Here is a 21212-nt window from a genome sequence, read left to right as displayed (position 1 = left end):
TTAAAGGCATGTGCCACTTTACCGGCTTTTGATTTTGAAACGTACAGAGATGGCATACTCTGTACATTAGACATGAAAGAAAACAGGAAAGCAAGCAGTCACTGGGTGTCACCTCTCCTCTCACCTCACTTGCCCTGGGTACCAGGCTCTCCCCTGATCTGGGGACCAAGATCAGTGAGGTGAAAGACAGGAAGTTAAGTAGCTGTTTTGAGATCCCAGAGGGCAGCCCTCTCATTGGGAACCTGCAGGAGTGGTTCTCGGACTCATTCAGAGATAGACCCTTAAGGCTTGGTGATGCTTTGGGTTCAGTGTGCTAAAGCAAGAGTTTTGGTACTCGGTTGGCAGGGTATGAGGGGCGCTGCAGTATTCGTAGAAACCTGATTTGCAGACTCCTCATGCCAGCCAAGGAGGTGGGCTCAAGCCTGCAGACAGAGAACCACTGAGGGATGTCAGGCAGGGGCATGGCGTGTCAGGGCTTGTGCTTAGGAAGTGAACTGCCGGCTAGATTCAATATAGACAGAGACCGGGGACCAAGGGATGAATTAAAATACTTGTGGCTCTTGTCCAGCAAGGAAAAGATGCTGAATGGATCCAGTAGAAAGGGTAAGAGAGACTATGTGAGCAGCTTTCTGTTTTAGAAGGTGACGTGGGCAGGATCCTAATGGAGACATCCCACAGGCTGGTGGCTCTGCCTGAAGTCCTGAGAAGAGACCTATCTAAAGTCATCCGTTGGGAAATCTTTGGCTTGGCCATAGAAGTAGAAACTGGTTTGGAAAAGAATATTGGGGGTGGGGGTGTCACTCTTAGTACTGAGGGAAAGGAGGAAGTTACCTGTGTCTGGTCCCTAAAAAACCACAAATGGGGCAGTGGGACGGGACCAAGGAGCCCAAGATGGAGTATTAACGTAGTGATAATGTCTCCCCCTGATAAGACAAGCTCCAGGACTAAGAGGAATCTACTGAATTCAGTGACAAGGAGCTGGTGTGGATCAGAGGAGTGCCATTCTGGAGGGGTAAGGGGTCAATGAAAGATACAGGAGTTTTCATAAGCTGGGACTTGAGGAGGGCGGGTGAGGCTGCAGCAGCATTGCCTCTGACTATGAAAACTCCCCAGCCATCCATTGCTCTGTGTGTGCGTGTGCGTGTGCGTGTGTGTGTGTGTGTGTGTGTTTACTGGTCGTGTTTGTGTGCATGTGACACTGAATATTTGGAGGTAAGTCAGCAGCTTTCAGGAACTGATTCTCTTTCTCCACCATGAGTTCTAGGGATAGAGCTTGAGTAATCAAACTCAGGCAACAAGGGATTTACTCCCTTCACTGGCCTGCATTGCTTCTGGACACCAGTGTTTAGATACACTGAAAGTTATTTATCCGTTAAGATGGGATTTATAGAAACAACCCCAAAAGTCTTAGTAGGCACATGTGTAAATTCAAGTGCATACATATGCGCCTGCTAAAAGCCCAAGACTAATGTCAGATGTCTCCATTGTTGCTCTTCACCCTGCATTTTGAGGCAGGGTCGCTCACTGAGTCCCTCCCAAGCTTGCCCTTCCTGCTAATTTGGATAGCCATCTTGCTCCAGGATTCCCTGTCCTCCTGATCCTGTTGCCTGGGACTGCAGGTAGTCTCCTCACCCACATGGCACTGGCGTGGCTTCTCTATATCTAGATAGCAAACGCTCTACCCACTGAGCCATCTCTCCAGCCACCATTTCTGTAAGTTTGGGATGCTGTCACACTGCCTCTCAGGAGGGGCGCGTGGAGTCATGGCGTCATGTGTACTGCCTGTGGTCAGTCCCACCACTTTCCAGCCAACACTGGATTTTGCCTCATTAAATTATTTTCCCCAACATAACTAGCAAACGTTGGCTTCTAGTGTAGAATTATAAATTTTTGTTACCAACAGGCATGTCTTATTTTTAGGTTCTGGCCAGTCAGATCAGGGATCTTCTATTGGACTGAAGGTTTTAGCACTGAAAGGAAAATAACTTGTCATTCCATCTGAGCATGGCTGTGGGGCTGACTGCTCTGGCCCTTGCCTGGGATGTTTAATTAATCTCTCTGGATCTGTGTTTTAATTAAGAATCTGCTGTGGTTCTTTCCCATGATTTCCTACTGATTCCGGGCTCATGGGTTCTCTTCTCTATTTGTTTCTCCCAGCCTGCATCTGGCTCCAGGTGAACACTGGAAGATGATTGGCTAAAATACACTCAGCGTGCTGCTTTTGTTGTTCTGGCTCTGTTCATTTTGAGACAGTGTCTCAGTGTAACCCAGACTGGCATCAAACTCACCATGTAGCTGAGGACGACCCTAGACTTCCGTTCCTTCTGCCTCTGCCTTAGAGTGCTGGGACTACAGATTCGAGCCACCAAGCAAGCTTTTGTGGGGACTTTTCATTTATCTGTTTGTGTTTTACATGTAGCCCAGGCTGGCCAAAAACTAATTTTCTGCCTCAGTCCCCTGTGTATTGGGATTTTAGGTATGAGCCTGTCCACTAAGTTTTGACTGAAACGCCTTTGCTATGACTAGAAAGACACTGCCTACAGAACTTAGGTTGGAAGGCACTGTGCCCATTAACTGGTTTTAAAATATAAAACCAGTTGTGGTGACTCAGGTCTGCAATCCCAGTATGCAGGAGGCCGAGACAAGATTGCCACAAGTTTGAGAGACATAGGCAAGACTCTCAAAAGAACAGACCAAGACAAACAAAACCCAAACACTTGAGAACACTGAGGCAGGAGGATCAGGAATTTGAGATCGGCCTCTGCTGTGTAACCAGATGTTATATAAAAAGGAAAAATCAGAAGAAAAGGAGAGAGAAGAGGGGCTTACAGAAATAAGTAAGCTGGACAGAGCACAGACCTGCAGTCCCAGGCCTCAGGAGGCAGAGGCATGAGGCGTGCACGTGTGATGAGGCTGACATCAGCCTTTGTAAAACTCAAAAGACATTCTGATAATTCTAAGGAAGAAAGTCTGCAGCCCCTGCAGCCCCTGCAGCCCCTGCCTCCACGGCTTCCCTGTGTTCCGCCAACTCCTCCTTCAGGCCTCGGTGTAAATGCTTCCTCCCCCGGGGACCACTGTCATTGGATGCCCCCACCACCACTGGTCACCCTTTATAGTTCAGGCATGATAACAGGTCCATGTTTCACCAGAACAATGACCTTATGTTCTGATAATTACTGTATTCCTCACATACAACCCAGAGGCCAGCAGGTCGTGGAACTCAATACATGTTGACTCTCATGTAAACCTATACAATTATTTTTAGCATTTTGGTCTGTTTCCTCCTGGGCCTTTTCTGAGTCTATGTGTGGAGGTATTTTTCTTAGAGTAAGGTGAGTTTTGTACTTGTGTTTTCTTTTCTGTTCTTGTTAAGTCAGCCTGTGTGAGCAATGGTATGAGCAGTGGTGTGAGCAAGCAATGGTGGGAGCAGTGGTGGGAACAATGGTGGGAGCAGTGATGGGAGCAGGCAATGGTAGGGGCAGTGGTGAAAGCAAGCAGTGGTGGGAGTGAGCAATGGTGGGAGCTAGCAGTGGTGGGAGCAGTGGTGTGAATGAGCAATGGTGGGAGCAATGGTGTGAATGAGCAATGGTGGGTCTAGGTTAAGAAGGCAGAGTGGGACCGGAAGACGAAAGAATGCACCAAGTCAGTTTTTCAAAAGTTGTCAGTGGCCAAGTGTCTTAGTGCTCTGTTACTGTGAAGAAATCCTATTATCGTGGCAACTCTTATAAAGAAAATCATTTAATTGGGCTAGCTTACAACTTCAGAGATTTAATTTATTATGGTGGGGAGCACAGCAACATGCAGGCCGACGTGGTGCTGGAAAAGCAAGTAGCTGAGAGTTCTATATCCAGACCCAGCAGTAGGAAGAGAGGAATTCTGGGTTAAGAAAGGGCTTTTGAAACCTGAAAACCTACCCCCAGAGACAGGCTTCCTCCAACAAGGCCACACCTCCTAATCTTTTCGAATAGCGCTGTTCCCTAAACATTTACATATGTGGGCCTACTATAGGTTTCATTCAAACCATCACACCAAGAGAAATGGGTCACTTAGTAAAACACTTGCTTTGCAAACTTGAGGACCAGGGTTTGACCCCCACAACTCACATAAAAAGTTAGATGCTTGTAATCTCAGCCGTGATGAGATGGAACATGGAGATACAAGAATCCCTGGAGTTCTCTGACCAAATAGCCTACTCTATTCCAGGCAATGAAGGCACTCTGCCTCAAACAAAAAAGTGCAAAATCTTCCGGAGGAAAGGCACTCAAGGTTTTCCTCTGATTACATGCAAGGGTGAGAGGCCCCACCCCCACCCCCCCCACACACACTTTTTTTTTTTGGTTTGTGTGGCGCTGTAAATAAACCCAGAGCCCTGTGCGTGTCAGACAGCTCCGTAGCCACTGGACTACATTCCCACCTATTAACCCTCTATTTGCAAATAGCTTGAGGTGGTAAATCAGCCTTCCCAAGGGTCTTCATCTAGCCTAGGGCTTCTAACACTGGGTCCTCATTTACATAGCTCAGGCTAGCTCTGGAATCCCTGGCCTGCTGAGGGGTGCCGGCTTTAAGAAGCAGTTCTGGGATTTAATCCATGTACACAAAGCATCGTTCACTTCCTCTCTGCTGTTTGCCAGCTTTGTTCTGTTGAACATAAAATCAATGGGTGCTCCCACTTTTTAATCAGAGGGGTGAAAGTTCACATATCGATTACTGAGGGCAAAGGCCAAACATTCCATCCCCAATGAAGCAAATCTTACATTCAAGCGTCCGTCACCGTAGGTCTGGCCTTTTGCAAGGATATTAAGAAACCCTCTTGAATTCCTATCTGACCTCCTGGGAAATAGCAGCACACGAGGAGAAATTCCAGGGGCCTATCAGGAACAACGACACACAGTAGGAACTGCCAAAACCAAGAGCAGTCACGCAGAGGGGCATTGCACTGAAAGGGGTGCAGTTGATTGATTGTATCCTCAAACCTGTTTACACTCACGGAGTGGGAGTCTGTGATGCGCCTCGGCTCTGCTTTGAGAGGAGTTATTTCTGTTATTAGAAATCAGCCATACTGTGTGATCCATAGGACAGGGAGAGCATGCATGAGTCTCGTTTAATCACATGCAGTTTCCTGGGAGGTGGTTTGAATTTTTAAAGAACTGCTCTTCATTGATAGAGATTCTGCGGCTGGCTGATTACCAATGGAGCCGCCCCGAGCTTTGCCTAATGATTTTAAAACGCACATTTGCATGTGTACTTACAAACGGCTGAGATGGTGAAGTGTATAATATGTGTTTTAACTATAATTTTAAAACCCCACACATTCGCGGTGATTCATGATTGTGCCTCTCCAGATGAAAGGGAAGCATTTATTAAAACTCTCTTCATTAGATTTTAAAACTGAATAAAATTGTTGCGTTGATTTAAATCATAAAGGAATCTATAAAATTTAGAGTAAACATTTTATTTCAAACCTACCCCAGCAGGCACCCACTGCTACTATTTTGTTGGGTAATAGTTTTGGCTCTTTTTTAATTATTCTTTTCTTTATGACAAGGTCTAGTGTCACTCAGGATGACCTTGAGTTTGTTGGGTAGCCAAGGATGACCTTGAATTGTGAGTCTCCTGCTTCCCTCTCCCAGGTGCTGGGAGCCGCAACACCTGGCTTATGCAGTGTTGGGAACCAGACCAGAGCTTCCAGCTTGCCGGACGGTCTACCAACAGAGCTCTCAGAGCCCGAGATCTCAGACCTTTGTTAATAATAGCATGCATGTGAACACTTGTAGGTTAAAAAAAGAAGAAGAAAGAGACCACAAAACAGAGGTTGAAACGCCAAAGCGACCCAAGAGACGGGATGAGCAATGCACACACAGAAAATGGAGTGTTACTCAGCTTTAAAATAGAACGTAATTCCAATATGTGCGACAAGGTAGATAAGCTTCAAAACATTATGCTCAGTCAGTTAAGCTATGTGTAAAAAAGACAAAGGCTGCAGGCTTCTGCTTACATGGAGGAGGACAGAATGACTGTACAGGGAGTAGACATTGGCTTGATGAGAACGCCTTGGGAGTGAGTTGTGCTGTGCAATACTGAGAACGCACTGATTTGTTTCTTCACCAAGGTACCTCAGTGTGCAGGAACTTACGGTGCGAGCCCGAAGACATGCGTTCCGACTCCAAAACCCACATCAAGGTGAAGAGAACCAACTCTGCTAGGTTGTCCTCTGATCTCACCTGCACACTGTGGCATGCATGCCTCCCATGCAACACACACACACACACACATCGATGATCAGTTAGTCCATAGAGATGAACTCTCCCAGGTCGACTGACCATAAACCTACTGCCTTAGTTTCTCTGGATTTTAAAAGCTATTCGGAAACAACTTTTGGTAAAACAAAACACGTTTATTTAGTTTGCCAGCCTGTAGAGGACGGCTCCTGCTTTCTCTCTGACTCGCCTGCAACATTGTGATGGTTTTACAGAAAAGGTGACAGAAGCCAGGAGCTGGGCATGCGTTACTGTAATGGGGACAAGCTGTCAGGGCTGTGTCCCATCTGTTCTTGTGAAGCTCATTCATCCTCTGGCTGTCCCTGGAACCAGGGCTAATTAGTCCCTGTCTTTCCCCCAGCATAGATGCCTGGAGCAGTAGTGATTCTTAGGATCCATTGTATCAGCCCCCTCCCCCTTGAATATTCTGGTAGCAAGGGGGAGGGACATAGTATTCCCCATTAGAATAGCTCATCAGGACCTAAGCAGAGGTTCATGGTTATAGCAAACTGCTTCCCCAGCATATGAGGAGGGCCTGGGCTTGGTCCACAGCACTAAGAAATAGTAGAGACACCTACTGGACTTGTTGTTGTTGTTGTTAAAAATCTGGCTAGTTACTGTTTATAAGAAACATCCCAGGGCTGGCGAGATGGCTCAGTGGGTAAGAGCACTGACTGCTCTTCCAAAGGTCCTGAGTTCAAATCCCAGCAACCACATGGTGGCTCACAACCATCCGTAATGAGATCTGACGCCCTCTTCTGGTGTGTCTGAAGACAGCTACAGTGTACTTACATATAATAAATAAATAAATCTTAAAAAAAAAAAAAAAAGAAACATCCCAGGGCAGGAATGTTTAAATGTAAGATTAGAAAGAAAGAAAGAAAGAAAGAAAGAAAGAAAGAAAGAAAGAAAGAAAGAAAGAAAGAAAGAAACTCCAGGTCATACCATGAATGAGAATTGTGTGCCTGGCGCCAGGTATGGTGAAACTCTATTAGAATCTGAACCCTGTAGACCCATTGTTTTTTTTTTTTTGTTTTGTTTTGTTTTGTTTAAAAAAAAAAAAAAAGCTACATATACCGGAAGGAACCAGGTCTGATGCTGCCTGACACCAGAGGCACCACACACAAGAAGCCATACTCTAAAAAAACCTGTCCCTTTTGAGTTTCCTCAGCCTCAAGAGCATCTGGAAGACAAGGTCATTCCACCTGCACCTTCAAAATTCTCTTCAGACAATCAAAAGGATGCCAGAACTTCTTAGATGCAGAAGTAAGTCCTCTCTATCTCTAAGCCCGTGGGGTTGCTGTAACCTGCTGCATGGCTTTCCCTTTGGCACAGATGGCTTCACAAGTGCTCGGCAATCACAGCCACACAGTTTTTCCTTTTAATCTGTCCCGCCCTCAGAATCCTGGGGATCGGTTTGGCACATTCTTAATATACAACAATTAGAGTGTTTGCTTGTCTTGCAGCCTGAAGAGTCTCACGTCTGAGCTCAACAGATAAAATAGTGAGGTTGGCTGTGTACTGTAGGACTGACGGCCCCAGGGGGAGCCTGCCTGATGGTCAGAGAGATGCTTTCCTGTGCTTTCCAGAATGGCAGCAGGTCAGACCGACTCCTTCGAGTTGAGAGATTGCAGCCACTTCCTATCCAGGGAATCCAGCCCCTCCTCCCCTTCCCAGGCGGTCGGTAGACTCTTCATGGAAAGATCCATGCTCCCTGATTACAGGAAACAGTTATAGGATAATGGAGCAGCATCCCCCAGCTCTCCAAAACGGTTCCAGGGACCAGTGTCAGGCTCAGAGATCGGAACATGGTGGAAAATGAGACCTAAAATGAGACCCAAGGGCTACAAAATTAGCATATGAGAAAAACCTAGTAAAGAGGGAAGCTGGAACTGCCTTCTCTTGCATCTGGCTGGAGCCACTGGCACAGCTGCAGAGGCACTCCAGAGTGTCTGCGGGTGACCTGCCACATGGCCTGCAGGAGAAAGGCAGTGCTAGGCACGTGACCTCAGAGGCTTCCGTATGGGACATAAGTAACCCTGTCCTTTGCCGAGTGCTAGTGCCAAGCTTCCGAACATTTCTCTGTTTGGGGTGCTTCCTCCCTGGGAGCTATCTTCTTTCTTAATATATTCTTCAACCTTATTTTCTTCTGTTCACGTGTCTCTGTCCAATTCCCTGTTGCAGATACAGAAACCCAGACCCCTAGTGGGCACCCACGGAAACGCAGCATCCGTAGGATCAGCACTGGTCAACAGCCAAGGTACGGAACCAGTGTAGATGCTCATCAACAGACCAGAAGAGACCATATGTGTATACACAGCAGAGTTTTATTTAGCTGTAAATAATGGAATTATGGGTTGGGCAGTGGTGGCACGTGCATTCAATCCCAGCACTTGGGAGGCAGAGGCAGGCAGATCTTTGAGTTCAAGGCCAACCTGGTCTACAGAGCGAGTTCCAGGACAGCCAGGGCCACGTAGTAAGACCCTGTCTTGAAAATACCAAAAAGGAAAGAAAAATAAGAGTGAAATTATGTCCTGTGCCGAGAATAAGACACCTCATTAACCACAATAAACTAAACTCTCGAGGACAAATCTGTCCTCTGGCAATGCAGTATTAGGAATAGGGGTGAAATGAGGAAGAATAGTGGGGGCTTTTGTTGTTGTTGTTGTTTTGGTTTTTTGTTGTTGTTGTTTTTACATTCAATAAGAAACCGTTCTGATATATAAAGCAAGCCTATTAGAATCTGACAAAAATATTATCATGGGAGATTTTAACATCCTCTGGAGAACTAGTATATCTTTGTTTTCACAGACAGAAGATATGGCAGAAGTACAACACTCAAGACAAAACAACTTGAACCAGACAGGGTTCCTCGTAGAGAACCAAAGCCACTCCAACCAAGTGCTTACATCACAAAGGAATACAGGGGCTGCTTTCAAAATTATTGCCAAGTCAAGAAACACTGAGGGTTCCTAAACATAATTTTTAAAAAAAAAAAATTGCATCTAACAGTTTCTGGCAGATAATATATATTGTATGAACCTTTATTAGATAAAAACTGAAAGCTCTAAGCTGCAAGCATTGTGAGATTGAGTGCTTCAGTTCAGATCGTCACTGCTATAATTCAGGTGCCAGAAAGCTGTTGCTGCTGAGGCTGAAACAATTTGATGTCAGCCCAGCCCTGCCTCCTGGGTACCACCCAGGAGGATGATGGTCTCTGGCCACCTTCCCACTCCTGTATACTACTGTATAAGACTTCTTAGTCCCAGATAAGTCATACATAGAACACAAGTTGTCATATACTCTTGGAAATTTAGAGTTGGCTTTTCAGCCCTTGTGATTCAAAGGAGACCAGTGTAGCAGGGGGAGATGAAGGCCGAGCACCAGTGAGTGAGTTTGGGTACAAATGGCTGAGAACCAGCCTGTGGTAGAGTGAATAAGAACAACCCCCGTAGGCTCCTATGTTTGAATGCTTAGACACCAGGGAGTGGCCCAATTTGAAAGGATTAGAAGGATTATGAAAAGTGGTCTTTCCGGAGTGGGTATGGCCTTCCTTGTTGGAGGAAGTGTGTCACTCACAGTGGACTTTGGAGTTTAAAAGCCTGTGCCGGTCCTAGGCTTTCCCTCTCTCTGCCTTCAGACAAGGACCTAGCTCTTATCTACTCTTCCAGCACCACATCTGCCTGCCTGCCACCATGATGATAATGGACTAAACCTCTGAAACTCTAAGTAAGCCCCCAGTTAAATATGCTCTTTTATTAGAACTGCCATGGTCCTGGTGTCTCTTCACAGTGATAAAACAGTGACTAAGACATAGCCTAAAGTGAAATGTGTGAGTCTTATGAAAAGAACTTTAAAATACTATCAAAGAACATGACAGGGGACCCAGACCTATATGGGAAAAGATTCCATATTCTTGGATTAAAGGAATCAGCCTCTTGGGAAGATTTAATTAAAAGAATTAATTTCTAAATTAATTCTTTTTCCTGTAGTGTGACATCTGAAGCCAGGCTGGCCTTGAACTCATGTAACCCAAATCTTCCTGCCTCACTATTCTAATCCTGAAATTACAGGCACGAACTACCTTGCTGGGCTCCTAAGTTAATTTATTAATAGAATGCATAATCAATAAAAATGTCAGCTCATGGACTAGCAAGATGGCTCAATATGTAATATAGTCCCCATGAAAGCCTGAAGACCTGAATTCAGTCCCTGAAACCCACAGTGAAGGAGAGAACTCATTCCTAAAACATGTTCTCTGACCCTCACAGGTGCACCATGGCATATGCATGCCTCTACTCTCACGAATACAACACACACACACACACACACACACACACACACACACAAAGCTTTTAAAGATCAGTTCTTGGTTAGAACAAGAGCTACTGATTCTAGTATGTGTGTATGGGAAAACAAAGAAGATTGGTTAGCAAACAACAACAACAACAAAAACATAATAGCTCAATGAAGGGAAACCAGGCTTACCGACCCTTAAACACAAAAACTCTCAGCAATGAAGACAGCGAACATGGAGAAATGCTGGGGACAGCTTACACTGACAGGGACTGCCTACAGTAGGCCGAGATGGAGACATCTCAGAAGCTCTTTGTAAAAAACAGTTGTTCCCATTTTTCCTAACCTTAGCCCTGGACAACAGCTGTATAGATTTCATTTGTACATGACTGCTTTTCAGTTGGCCTTGGTGTGCGTAATTATTCTATTCTTTCTGACTTTCTAACTTCTTTCTCCTTCTGCTCTGGTGAATTCTGTGAAACTAGATGCTTCTTGATGTAACGATTCTTAAACAGTTAAAAATTGAGGCACTGGGGCACAGCACAGCACAGTCCTGATGGCCCAGGTGCATGCTGTGGGTTCTCATCTTGGAGACAATGTAATACCTACACAATGGTAGTTCCAGATTAATGTTTGACCTGCAGAGGAAGTTTGAAGAAATAATTAGAAAATGACTTAGAGCCAACATTGGAACCCCCCAAAAAGGAAAAAAACTATTGAAGTTATGAGAAGTCTTGCACAACATTTAAGAATGTTTCCTGGATAAGAAAGTATAGAATACATAAAGTCTTCTATTAGTAAAACTAAGTCAAAACACTGGGACTCTTAGGAGAGTCATTGTGTGCAATGCACAGAAGCAGAAAGCTAGTAGAACTGCTGAGTTAAGGGTTGACTTGATTCTTTCTGGCCACTGCCTGGCAGCTTTGCCCATGTCATTTATCATTAGAGCTTCACAAGAAAATGAAGTGGCTGACCTCGGAGCTCTGAGCTCTGAAGTATAATAAGTCAAAAGTTAAAGTTTAGATAATGATAAGTTTGCAATTATTATTTTGACTACAGGCCTGGGAATAGGGGAAGCTTGAAACTTTGGGGAACAATTGTAATTCTTTTTTTTTTTTTTTTTCCGAGACAAGGTTTCTCTGTATAGCCCTGGCTATCCTGGAACTCACTCTGTAGACCAGGCTGGCCTCGAACTCAGAAATCCGCCTGCCTCTGCCTCCCGAGTGCTGGGATTAAAGGCGTGCGCCACCACCGCCCGGCCAATTGTAATTCTTGATTCTTTTTTTTTTTTAAAGATTTATTTATTATTAGAATTAAGTACACTGTAGCTGTGTTCAGACACACCAGAAGAGGATGTCAGATCTCATTACAGGTGGCTGTGAGCCACCATGTGGTTGCTAGGATTTGAACTCAGGACCTTCAAAAGAGCAGACAGTGTTCTAACCCGCTGAGCCATCTCATCAGCCTATAATTCTTGATTCTTTGTGGGATATGGTTATTTTTTTGAACTTGATTTGACAATGATTATACAATGTCTTCTTTTCTATCAGCTTTTGGAGTATCAATAAAAGACTGGGGCAAAAAAAAGAAAAAAAAAAGACTGGGGCAAGAGAAAGGCGAGAGAGCATGAGAAGAGCTTGTGAAGAGTGAGTGAGGAGAGAATGTGAGGTGTGTATGGAGAGTGTGTGTGTGAGTGAAGGGAAAGTCCATGTGGTGTGTGTGTGAGATGTGTGTGAAGAGTGTGTGAGAGTGAAAGGGGAATGCACAGAGGTGTGTATGAGTATGGGAGGTCAAGAAAAGAAAACCACATAGGAGACTGCACTGTGCAGCCTGAAGCTGCAAGCGGATGATTGAGAGAGAAAGAACAGAGAGTGAGAGAAAAGAGAGAGAAACTTTAGGCCTTGAAAAATTGCTTGTCAGTTTGTATCCAAAACGTAGTCTGTGTCTATTATTCGCCTTCCAGATATCCCTGCTTCCGGTTGAGAACGCCAATCCTGTGTCGAGGCTGGACCCTGGCAGAGACTATAGAGACACACACTGATGACGATTAACTCCGTGGGGAATGCAGAGGCTCACTTCTTTATTTTTAAACTGGTGAGTGTGGGAGTCAAATCCTGGCGCTCATGTGTGCCCTCTACTAGTGAGCTACACCATCTTTTTTACAAATGCACACACGCGTGAGCTCACCAACACACAGTGCTAAAAGGATTAAAATATGTGGGGAAAGGACTATTCAGTGAGTTGTGCTGAGACAATCAGAACTCTGTCGGAGGGAACAAAGTGGCTCAGCCACAAAGCCTATACCAGAAAAACTCCAGACGGTTAAAGGATGTGGGTAAATGTAAGGCAAGACCTTGAAAGTACTGAAGGAAACGCAGGAGAATTTCTTCACAGCTGGAATAAAGAGGCCTTTGTAGTTATACTACAAAGTTCAGCTCAACAGAAAACAAGCAGGCCACCACAGTGCTTGGGCAAAGACAAGAAGGAAAAGCATCTCTGGGCTGAGGGTGGAGCTCAGGTGTAGAGAGAGCTTGTCAGCATAAATAAGACTCGAAGTATGTCCGGGTGCGGTGATGCACGCCTTCAATCCCAGCACACCAGAGGAGAGGCAGGCAGATCTCTGAAGTCGAGGCCAGCTTCCTGGTCGAGAGTGAGTCCCAGGGCATCCAGGGCTACACTGAAAAACCCTGTCTTGAAAAAAATAAAACAAACAACACCTCTTCCCCCCCCCCCAAAAAAAAAAAGAAAGGAAGGAAGGGAGAGAGAGAGAAAGAGAGAGAGGAAGAAAAGGAAGGAAGGAAGAGAGAAAGAGAGAAAGAGAGAAAGAGAGAAAGAGAGAAAGAGAGAAAGAGAGAAAGAGAGAAAGAGAGAAAGAGAGAAAGAAAGAAAGAAAGAAAGAAAGAAAGAAAGAAAGAAAGAAAGGAAGGAAGGAAGGAAGGAAGGAAAGAGGAAAGGAAGGAAGGAAGGAAAGAGGAAAGGAAGGAAGGAAGGAAGGAAGGAAGGAAGGAAGGAAGGAAAGAGGAAAGGAAGGAAGGAAGAAAGGAAGAAACTCTACACTTAATCCCAGCACTGAACACTGGCTGGCCTTGTGCTGCACGGCCATACTCTCAGGTGAGGCCGCATCAGGAGGATCAGTACAAGGTCATAATGTCATACTCAGTACAGAGAAGGCTCAGTGGATAGTGTTAGCCATATAAGCATGAAGATCTGCTTTCAGACGCTCAGTACCCACGTAAAACCAAGTGTGCTTGTGTAAAAGTAGAGACAAGCAGATCCTGGGTGCTGGCTGCTCAGCCATTCCCGCAGAATAGTGAGAACTAAGTTCAGTGAGAGACCCTGTCACAAAAAAGGTGGCGAGGGATAGAGGAAGACGCCCAGTGTCAACTTCTGACTGCTACACACACGTCACAGGAGGAGCAAGGGGTCACCAGTGTCTACATAATACAGAAAGATGTTCGGGGTGATCCTCAGCTAGTTTGAGGTCAGTTTAGGCTACTCAAGACTCTGTCTCCAAAAGAAAAAGAATCTTCTCTCATATATAAGAATTCATAATCAATAGGAAGTAATTAATGAAATAATAGAAAAAAAAAGAACTAGAGGGGGAAAAAATGAGCCAAGGATTTGAACAGACAGATCACATAAAAATACTAATTCACTTAAATATATGAAAATATACTCAACATCATTGTGAGTAAAGGGAATATAAATTTAATGTAGACAGATGCTATTTCTCTCTATCAAATTGTCAAGCTTCTAGAGTTTAATAATATACTCAGCAGGTGAAGCTTTAGGGTAACAGTGGGTGTGAGCATGCGTCGGTTGAACGCCTCTCAGATCCAGCCCATCAATTTACCAACTCATCAGATTACTCATGCGTGCATTCCCTGACCAAGTGATGTCATCTCTGAGACTTTACTCTTCCCGCACACGTGAACAACTGAAATACGCTAAGCTTATCTTCTATGTCTGTGGACACTCCAGTAGCCATCCAAACACAATCAGGTAAGTTATTTGTGTTATTATAACCAGCAATGAATGGTTATAACCATTTCTATAACGAAAGAATAAGGAAGCTCTCTTCCCAGGAGAGCAAGATACATTAGAAATCTTAGAAAGCTAGGGACATATTGGTACATATTATCTGCCGCTGTTTGTGCAGCAAGCAGGTCAGAGACAAAGTCTAGTTTCACATACAATTGTATGATAAAGTCTACCAGAAGTTATGTCATATTCTGTGACATTTCCTGTGGAGACATAAATATCTATTCACCCCAGATGTGGGTATTTACAACAGACCAAAGCCATGATTCCTCTCAAGTCTCGCTAGGTGAACCAATGAGTTTTTTAGGGTTGCTTTCAGGAATATGGGTGTCTTAGTCAGGGTTTCTATTCCTGCACAAACATCATGACCAAGAAGCACTTAGGGAGGAAAGGGTTTATTCAGCTTACACTTCCACATTGCTGTTGATCACCAAAGGAAGTCAGGACTGGAACTCAAACAGGTCAGGAAGCAGGAGGTGATACAGAGGCCATGGAGGGATGTTCTTTACTGGCTTGCTTCCCCTGGCTTGCTCAGCCTGCTCTCTTATAGAACCGAGACTACCAGCCCAGAGATGGTCCCACCCACGAGGGGCCTTTCCCCCTTGATCACTAATTGAGAAAATGCCTTAAGTTGGATCTCATGGAGGCATTTCCTCAACTGAAGCTCCTTTCTCTGTGATAACTCCAGCTGTGTCAAGTTGACACAAAACTAGCCAGTACAATGGGTGAGTGGTTTCTTACAATAATTTATAAATTATATAGCAATCATTATACTGTTGCAGGTTTAATTAAATGGTGACGGTGAATGTATGCAGTAACCATCCAGACCTGGAGGTCCACCCACCAACGGCCAGTCCTCATGTGAGCCATGGGTGGTCAGATAATCCATAGTGCCTATCTCTCACCATTAATCCTGAGCCCCAGGCAGTGTGGCATTGATGCTGGTGACAGCATCGGCCAGTGAGAAAGAAGAGGAGGACACAGGGACAGCTGCTGTCCTGTCCAGTAGCACATTTGCAGAGGCCAAGGGACGACTAGTGAGAATTGGTTCTCTCTACTCATAAGATTCTGGGGCTCCAAGCCAAATCGTCAGGGATGGTGGCCCATGCCTTTCCGGATGAATCATCTCTCCAGCCAGTGATGGTGAACTTGATGGTTGACCTTGATGGTCAACTTGATTGCATCTGGAACCATCTAATAGACAGACATGCCTCAGGGCAGGTTGTTTGTTCTGAGAAGACTTAACAGAAGGTAAGACCCAACCCCATAAAGTCTGGTATCTTCCCGTGGTGACCCAAATTGACAAAGGTCTAAGCAAAGGCAGGTCTCCATGTTTGCCTGCCTTTGCTTCTTGCTAATGAGTGAATTTGCTGGGGAAAATGCTGCTGCCCCCAGCCTTTGAAGCCCCAGAACCCTGCTTCTTTATCCTTCCAGTCTGCACCTTGGGCCAGTGGATCTCCTGGAATCCTCCAGCCCTTCAGCACCAGATTGGACCTACTAAGGCATCCAGCCCTGTGAACTGAGCAGCTGCTGCCTTCCCAGCCTCTGCGTGGCGAAAGCCAAGCGTGGTTGGCCCACTCCGTCCGTCTAGGAAGCCACTCTGATCAGTTTTCTTGTGTAGTATGTATTCTTTCAATTGGTTCTGTTCCTCTAGTGAGCTCTACGGAAATGTGGTCAGCCACGGGGAAGAGGAAGAAGCAAGAAAAACCTCCATCCGTAAGCAACGAGGTGGCCACCCAGCCATGGTGTAGGTAGAGATCTGATGGAAAGGGTTATGAAAATTAAGACTAGACGAATACCGGTCAAATACATTGAACCAGTAGTCAACACTGCCCCCACCCCCATGTATAGACGGGGGAGTAGGTTGTGTCACGGGCAAATTATCCAAGAAAAAGATAATTCTTTTATAGTGCAAATTGTCCCAGAGAAAAGGAAAACACTGGGCTGGGAGCAGCCAAAGAAAAGGAGTGTCCGATGTTTTTCTTTGTGCAAAATAAATAAATAAAGTTATAATAAGTTATAACATTAGTATATTAAATCTACTATTGCATTAACATAACCATCATGAGCATGGGGGTTTAATTTTAAGATAACTTTAGGAAATGTATTAATTGAACGCAGCACATTAACACATTGAAGGAAAAACACCATGATTTAAATAGATCAAAAAAAAAAATACATTCAGCAAGATTCAGAATTCGTTCCTGGTCAGATTTCTTGGCGAACTAGAACTCAAAGATCTTCTAAACCTGATTCCAAAAATCCCATGGCCAGCGCTGTTCTCTGTGGTGAGATTTTGGGTCATCTTCTGAGCAGCCAGGAGCCAGCGACCCCTGCGACAGTTGCAGCATGTGTCTCTGTGCTGGGGTCATTGTCTCCTCCCACGAGAGATGGGGAAGGAATAGAGTCAGCTATGGCGTAGGCAAGATGGCTCGAGTCAAGCAAGCTCAAAGTTAAGAGCCATGGTTCTGTATGTGATGACTCAGCATCTGTATGTGATGACTCAGCATCTGTATGTGATGACTCAGCAGTAAGGAAAGAACCCAGGAGAGAAATGAAGAAGCCCTGTACTAGCAAGAGAGATGAAGAAGAACATCTGTATTAGCAAAGCATCCATGCTCACACGTAAGATGCAAGCTCGTATTTAAAATCCATAAAAACAGTCTTGGGAGCTGAGCATGGTGGAACACACGTTTATTCCCAGTGCTCAGCAGGCAGGGGCAGGCAGCTCTCTGTGAGATGGAGGTGAGGCTTTCTACATTGTGAGTTCTGTGCCAACTGGGGGTTCCACAATGAGATTCTGCTTGAATGATAATAATAATAATAATGATGATGATGATGATGATGATGATGTAGGTCTTGCCTGGTATGCATAAGACCCTTTTTTCTATCCCTAGGCAAACAAACTTAAATATGTTTAAAAAAGAAACACATATGAAAAACTGGATAAACCATATTAATGAAGGGAAGATTTAATTATCTCAAAATGGTGATCTTGCACAAATTAACCTAACAACAACAACAAAAATCCCAGTTAACTTTCAGTTGTCCCTGGGTAAATATTTCTTAAATTTATATGGACTATAGTTATTTGTCTATGACAATTTAAACCCAACACTAAGGGAAAAAAAAGAGTAAATTTCATAGGCCAAGGTATTTTAAGCCTGCAGTAGTTGACATGGTGAATGGGCAAGTGGATTCCTGGAAAAGAGCAACAAGTCTGTGAGCAGAGAGATCAGGCGTTAGGAGCTGGGCACACAGGACATGCCCTCTCAAATCAGGGGGACAAGGCGGATGCTCACTGAGTCCAGTTAGTGTTGCTGTTGGAATAGCGGTTGATCTTGAGACTTGATCTCGTGAGGGTCTTATGCAGGTCACACATACATGTGTGTGTGCACATATACATTCATATATATATATATATATTTATATATATATATACATATATATGTATATATATATGTATATACACACACACACACACACATATATACATACATACATACATATATGTGCATATATATCAGTTTGACAACATGGTGTTTAACAGAGCACTAGTCACGGCTCCTAGGACTTGTAACTTCCCAGCCCATGGGCTTTTGACCCAGTTCACAGTATCAGGCATGACCTCATTCCTATGGAGCAGGCCCCAAATCCAGGCCAGAAGCACTTGGTTGCCCTCATACCCTTCATGCTGCTTGTATACCAGTGGGCACATCTTACCTGGTAACTTGGAGTTCAACATTACAATTGACGGCTTAGTTGTTGTCATTGTCTCTTTAGTTTTTTCTTGAATCAGGGTCTCTCTGTGTAACGCTGTCTGTCCTGGAACCCTCTCTGTAGACTCTGCTGGCCTCAAATGCAGAGATCTTCCAGCCTCTGCCTCCCAAGTGCCACCCCTGGCAGGGGTTATCTATTTACATTTATTCTGCTGCGGTTGTCCACAGACCTCGCAGTCCAGCTTCCTCAGCCTTTGAATGCGTGTGTGCCAGCAGCTCTCTGGGGGCTCCCAGACTTTCAGCTCTGCCCTCTTGGGCCGAACTTAGTCTCCCTGGTGTGTTACAGTTGTGGAACTACCTGGCCTCCGCTCCTGTGAGCCACTGAGAACCTGGACTGAGCTACAGTTCCAAGTTGGTGATTATGGCTCCGTGCTATTTATGGTCACTGGCTACACCATTGTGTGGCTGTATTTGAGTTTATTCATTTTCCCAAACAATAGGACAGTGTCCCAGTCCAGTGATCTTGTGTAAACATTCTTTTTGAGTGTGTGTGTGTGTGTGTGTGTGTGTGTGTGTGTGTGTTGATATGGAGCATTCGCGGCAAGCTCTTTACCAATAAGTGATACCTCATCCGTGGACTTTTTGAACGAGGTTCTATGATGTAGCTCAGAAGATTTGGCATTGAATGCTCTCTATAGCCCAGGCTGGTATCAAATTTGTGGTCGTCCTGCCTAAGTCTTTCAAGTGTTTTGATTGAGAACATAAGTTTTCAACCACCATAGAATGTACCTGACCTTGCCCACCTGTCAGCTTCATTTTCAAAGAAAAAGTGAAAATTTATCACAGAAAGGCAATACAGCAGCCATGAGAGAAACACGGCTGGGTCACCTCCAGACACCCGAGTGTCGCCAAATGTGCATTTCATTTCCTGGGAAGGATTTTAATATTCACGAGCTGCTTTGCATAGGGCTTAACTTGAGCCTGCACATGTGTTCCGCTCCTCATGGTAGAACTCACGGTGCTGACCCACGCAATGCTGGGATAAGAACAGTCCTTGGTCAAGTTCACCACCGGCTCAGTGGTGACTGGTCTAATCCGGTTTGCTCACAGCTTTCCATTTTTGTTTGCTCGTTTGTAGGCAGCTACTGCAGCCAGACTAGTGGGTTCTCTGTCTCGTTCCCCACCCCAGAGGGCTTCCATCCCCCTTAATCCTTTTTTCAGAACTTTAAAAAAAAAAACCATTTTAATTCCATTTATGTGTTGGTTTGTGTATACAGTGTTTGCAGAGTCCGAGGGAGTACCCCGTCTGGTGTGCAATCTTGGGTCCTTTGCAAGAATAGCAAGTGCTTTTAGCTACTGAACCATCTCTCCAGGCTCCCCTAATATTTATTTATTTTGAGGTTTTGAGACAGGGTCTATCCATGTAATCCTGACTATTCTGGAACTCACTGTGTAAATCAGGCTGGCCGTGAAGTCACAGAGATCTGCCCCAGCCTCTGTCTTCCTAGTGCTGGGATTAAAGGTGGATGTCATTGTGCCCTCCTTTAAGGAGAAGGAAGGTCTATGCTCTCAAGTTGGCTTGGGATGTTGGCCCTGCCTAAGTCAGAGGAAGTGGAGGCCTCCACCGTAGGCCTTGGTTTTTGGTGTCTGTTGATAAGCCTGGAAACTATATGCTTGACCAGTGCATCTAGGTACAAATGTCCCAGCCTAGAAGACACAGAGACCATTGTAATGCTAGCTGCTAGAGGCTGAGGTAGGAAGCACAAATAAATGTTCAAGGCTGTCCTGGATGGCAGAGTGAATTCAAGGCTAACCTAGGCAACTTAGTGAGAAACTGTCTCCAAATAATCCCAAGAACCAAAGCACAGAAGTAGATCAAAAATTAATAACAATGTTATAGTCATCATAGGGTGACAAACTTGATGTTTATAACATTTTACTTATTTTTTCATAAACTTCTTACAATTTTCATCAATATTTTATTTATACCAGCTCAGGAGAAAAAAAAAAAGAGAGAGATTAAAAGAGAGATGAATCAACCTAACAAACCATTAAGAATCATTTTAAGGGCTGGTGAGATGGCTCAGCGGTTAAGAGCACTGACTGCTCTTCCAGAGGTCCTGAGTTCAATTCCCAGCAACCACATGGTGGCTCACAACCATCTGTAATGGGATCCGATGGCTTTTTCCTGGTCTGTCTGAAGACAGCGACAGAGTACTTATATGCATAAAATCAATAAGTAAATAAATCCTTTTTTTAAAAAAAGGAATTATTTTAATCCAAGTTAGGAGAAGTATTAGGATTTTACGACCCACTTCTTGTCTTATTGTGTTTAAATTTTTCATAATAAAAAGTAAAGCCAAACAAAGCAATGGGGAATGGCTAAAGATACTGGAGTGAGCTGGGGACACACGGTTCAGTGGGACATTGCCAGGGATGCGAGAGGCCCAGCGTCACAAAACCAATAAACTGAAGCAGAAATAGACTGTAACATAACCTCTTCAAAGTCTCTGGTGCCACAAAGGAAAAACCAATCCCAAAGCCTGGGAAAGCTGGACTTTTCATTCTGGAGAGTCCTTGTCCAAACCTCAAGTTCAAGGACAGGGAGGCTGGGCATGACAAAGCATGATTCCTGCCTGTTTTCAGACGTATCAGGTAATGGACGAGAATCATGGTTTGATGTTGTATCTCAGTGGGTAGAGCAGTGTGCAGTGTGCAAAAAGCTGAGTTCAATCCTAGCACCAAACAAACACACAAAGATTACAAACCTTACTCAGGATTGGGCATCTGACCTTGTTTTTTAATTTCTTTTTTTTTTTTAACTTTATGTGTATTAATGTCTTGCCTACATGTATGTCTGTGCCAGTGTGTTGGATCCCCTGGAAATTGAAGTTACAGA

The 21212-nt window shown here is 44.6% G+C and overlaps 1 long non-coding RNA gene across 7 annotated transcripts; it reads left to right on the top strand.

Moving 5' to 3' along the window:
* The first annotated feature begins 4372 nt into the window (after nt 1-4372).
* On the top strand, nt 4373-16635 carry Gm34801. 7 transcript variants are annotated; one of them, XR_877032.2, is made up of 8 exons: nt 4373-4961; nt 6119-6180; nt 7429-7523; nt 7724-8517; nt 12517-12647; nt 14418-14555; nt 15377-15845; nt 16029-16635. It is a non-coding gene; the product is annotated as a predicted gene, 34801 (long non-coding RNA). The 7 variants fall into 7 exon arrangements; XR_385823.3 differs by having other exon boundaries at nt 4373-6180; XR_003952301.1 differs by having other exon boundaries at nt 4373-7523; nt 7724-7857; nt 8442-8517.
* Nucleotides 16636-21212: the final 4577 nt, after the last annotated feature.

The sequence above is a fragment of the Mus musculus genome, chromosome 17, assembly GCF_000001635.26.
Source record: "Mus musculus strain C57BL/6J chromosome 17, GRCm38.p6 C57BL/6J".
Lineage (NCBI taxonomy): Eukaryota > Metazoa > Chordata > Mammalia > Rodentia > Muridae > Mus > Mus musculus.
Note: the sequence above shows the minus strand (reverse complement) of the source record. Positions and strands in the feature narration are given on the sequence as shown.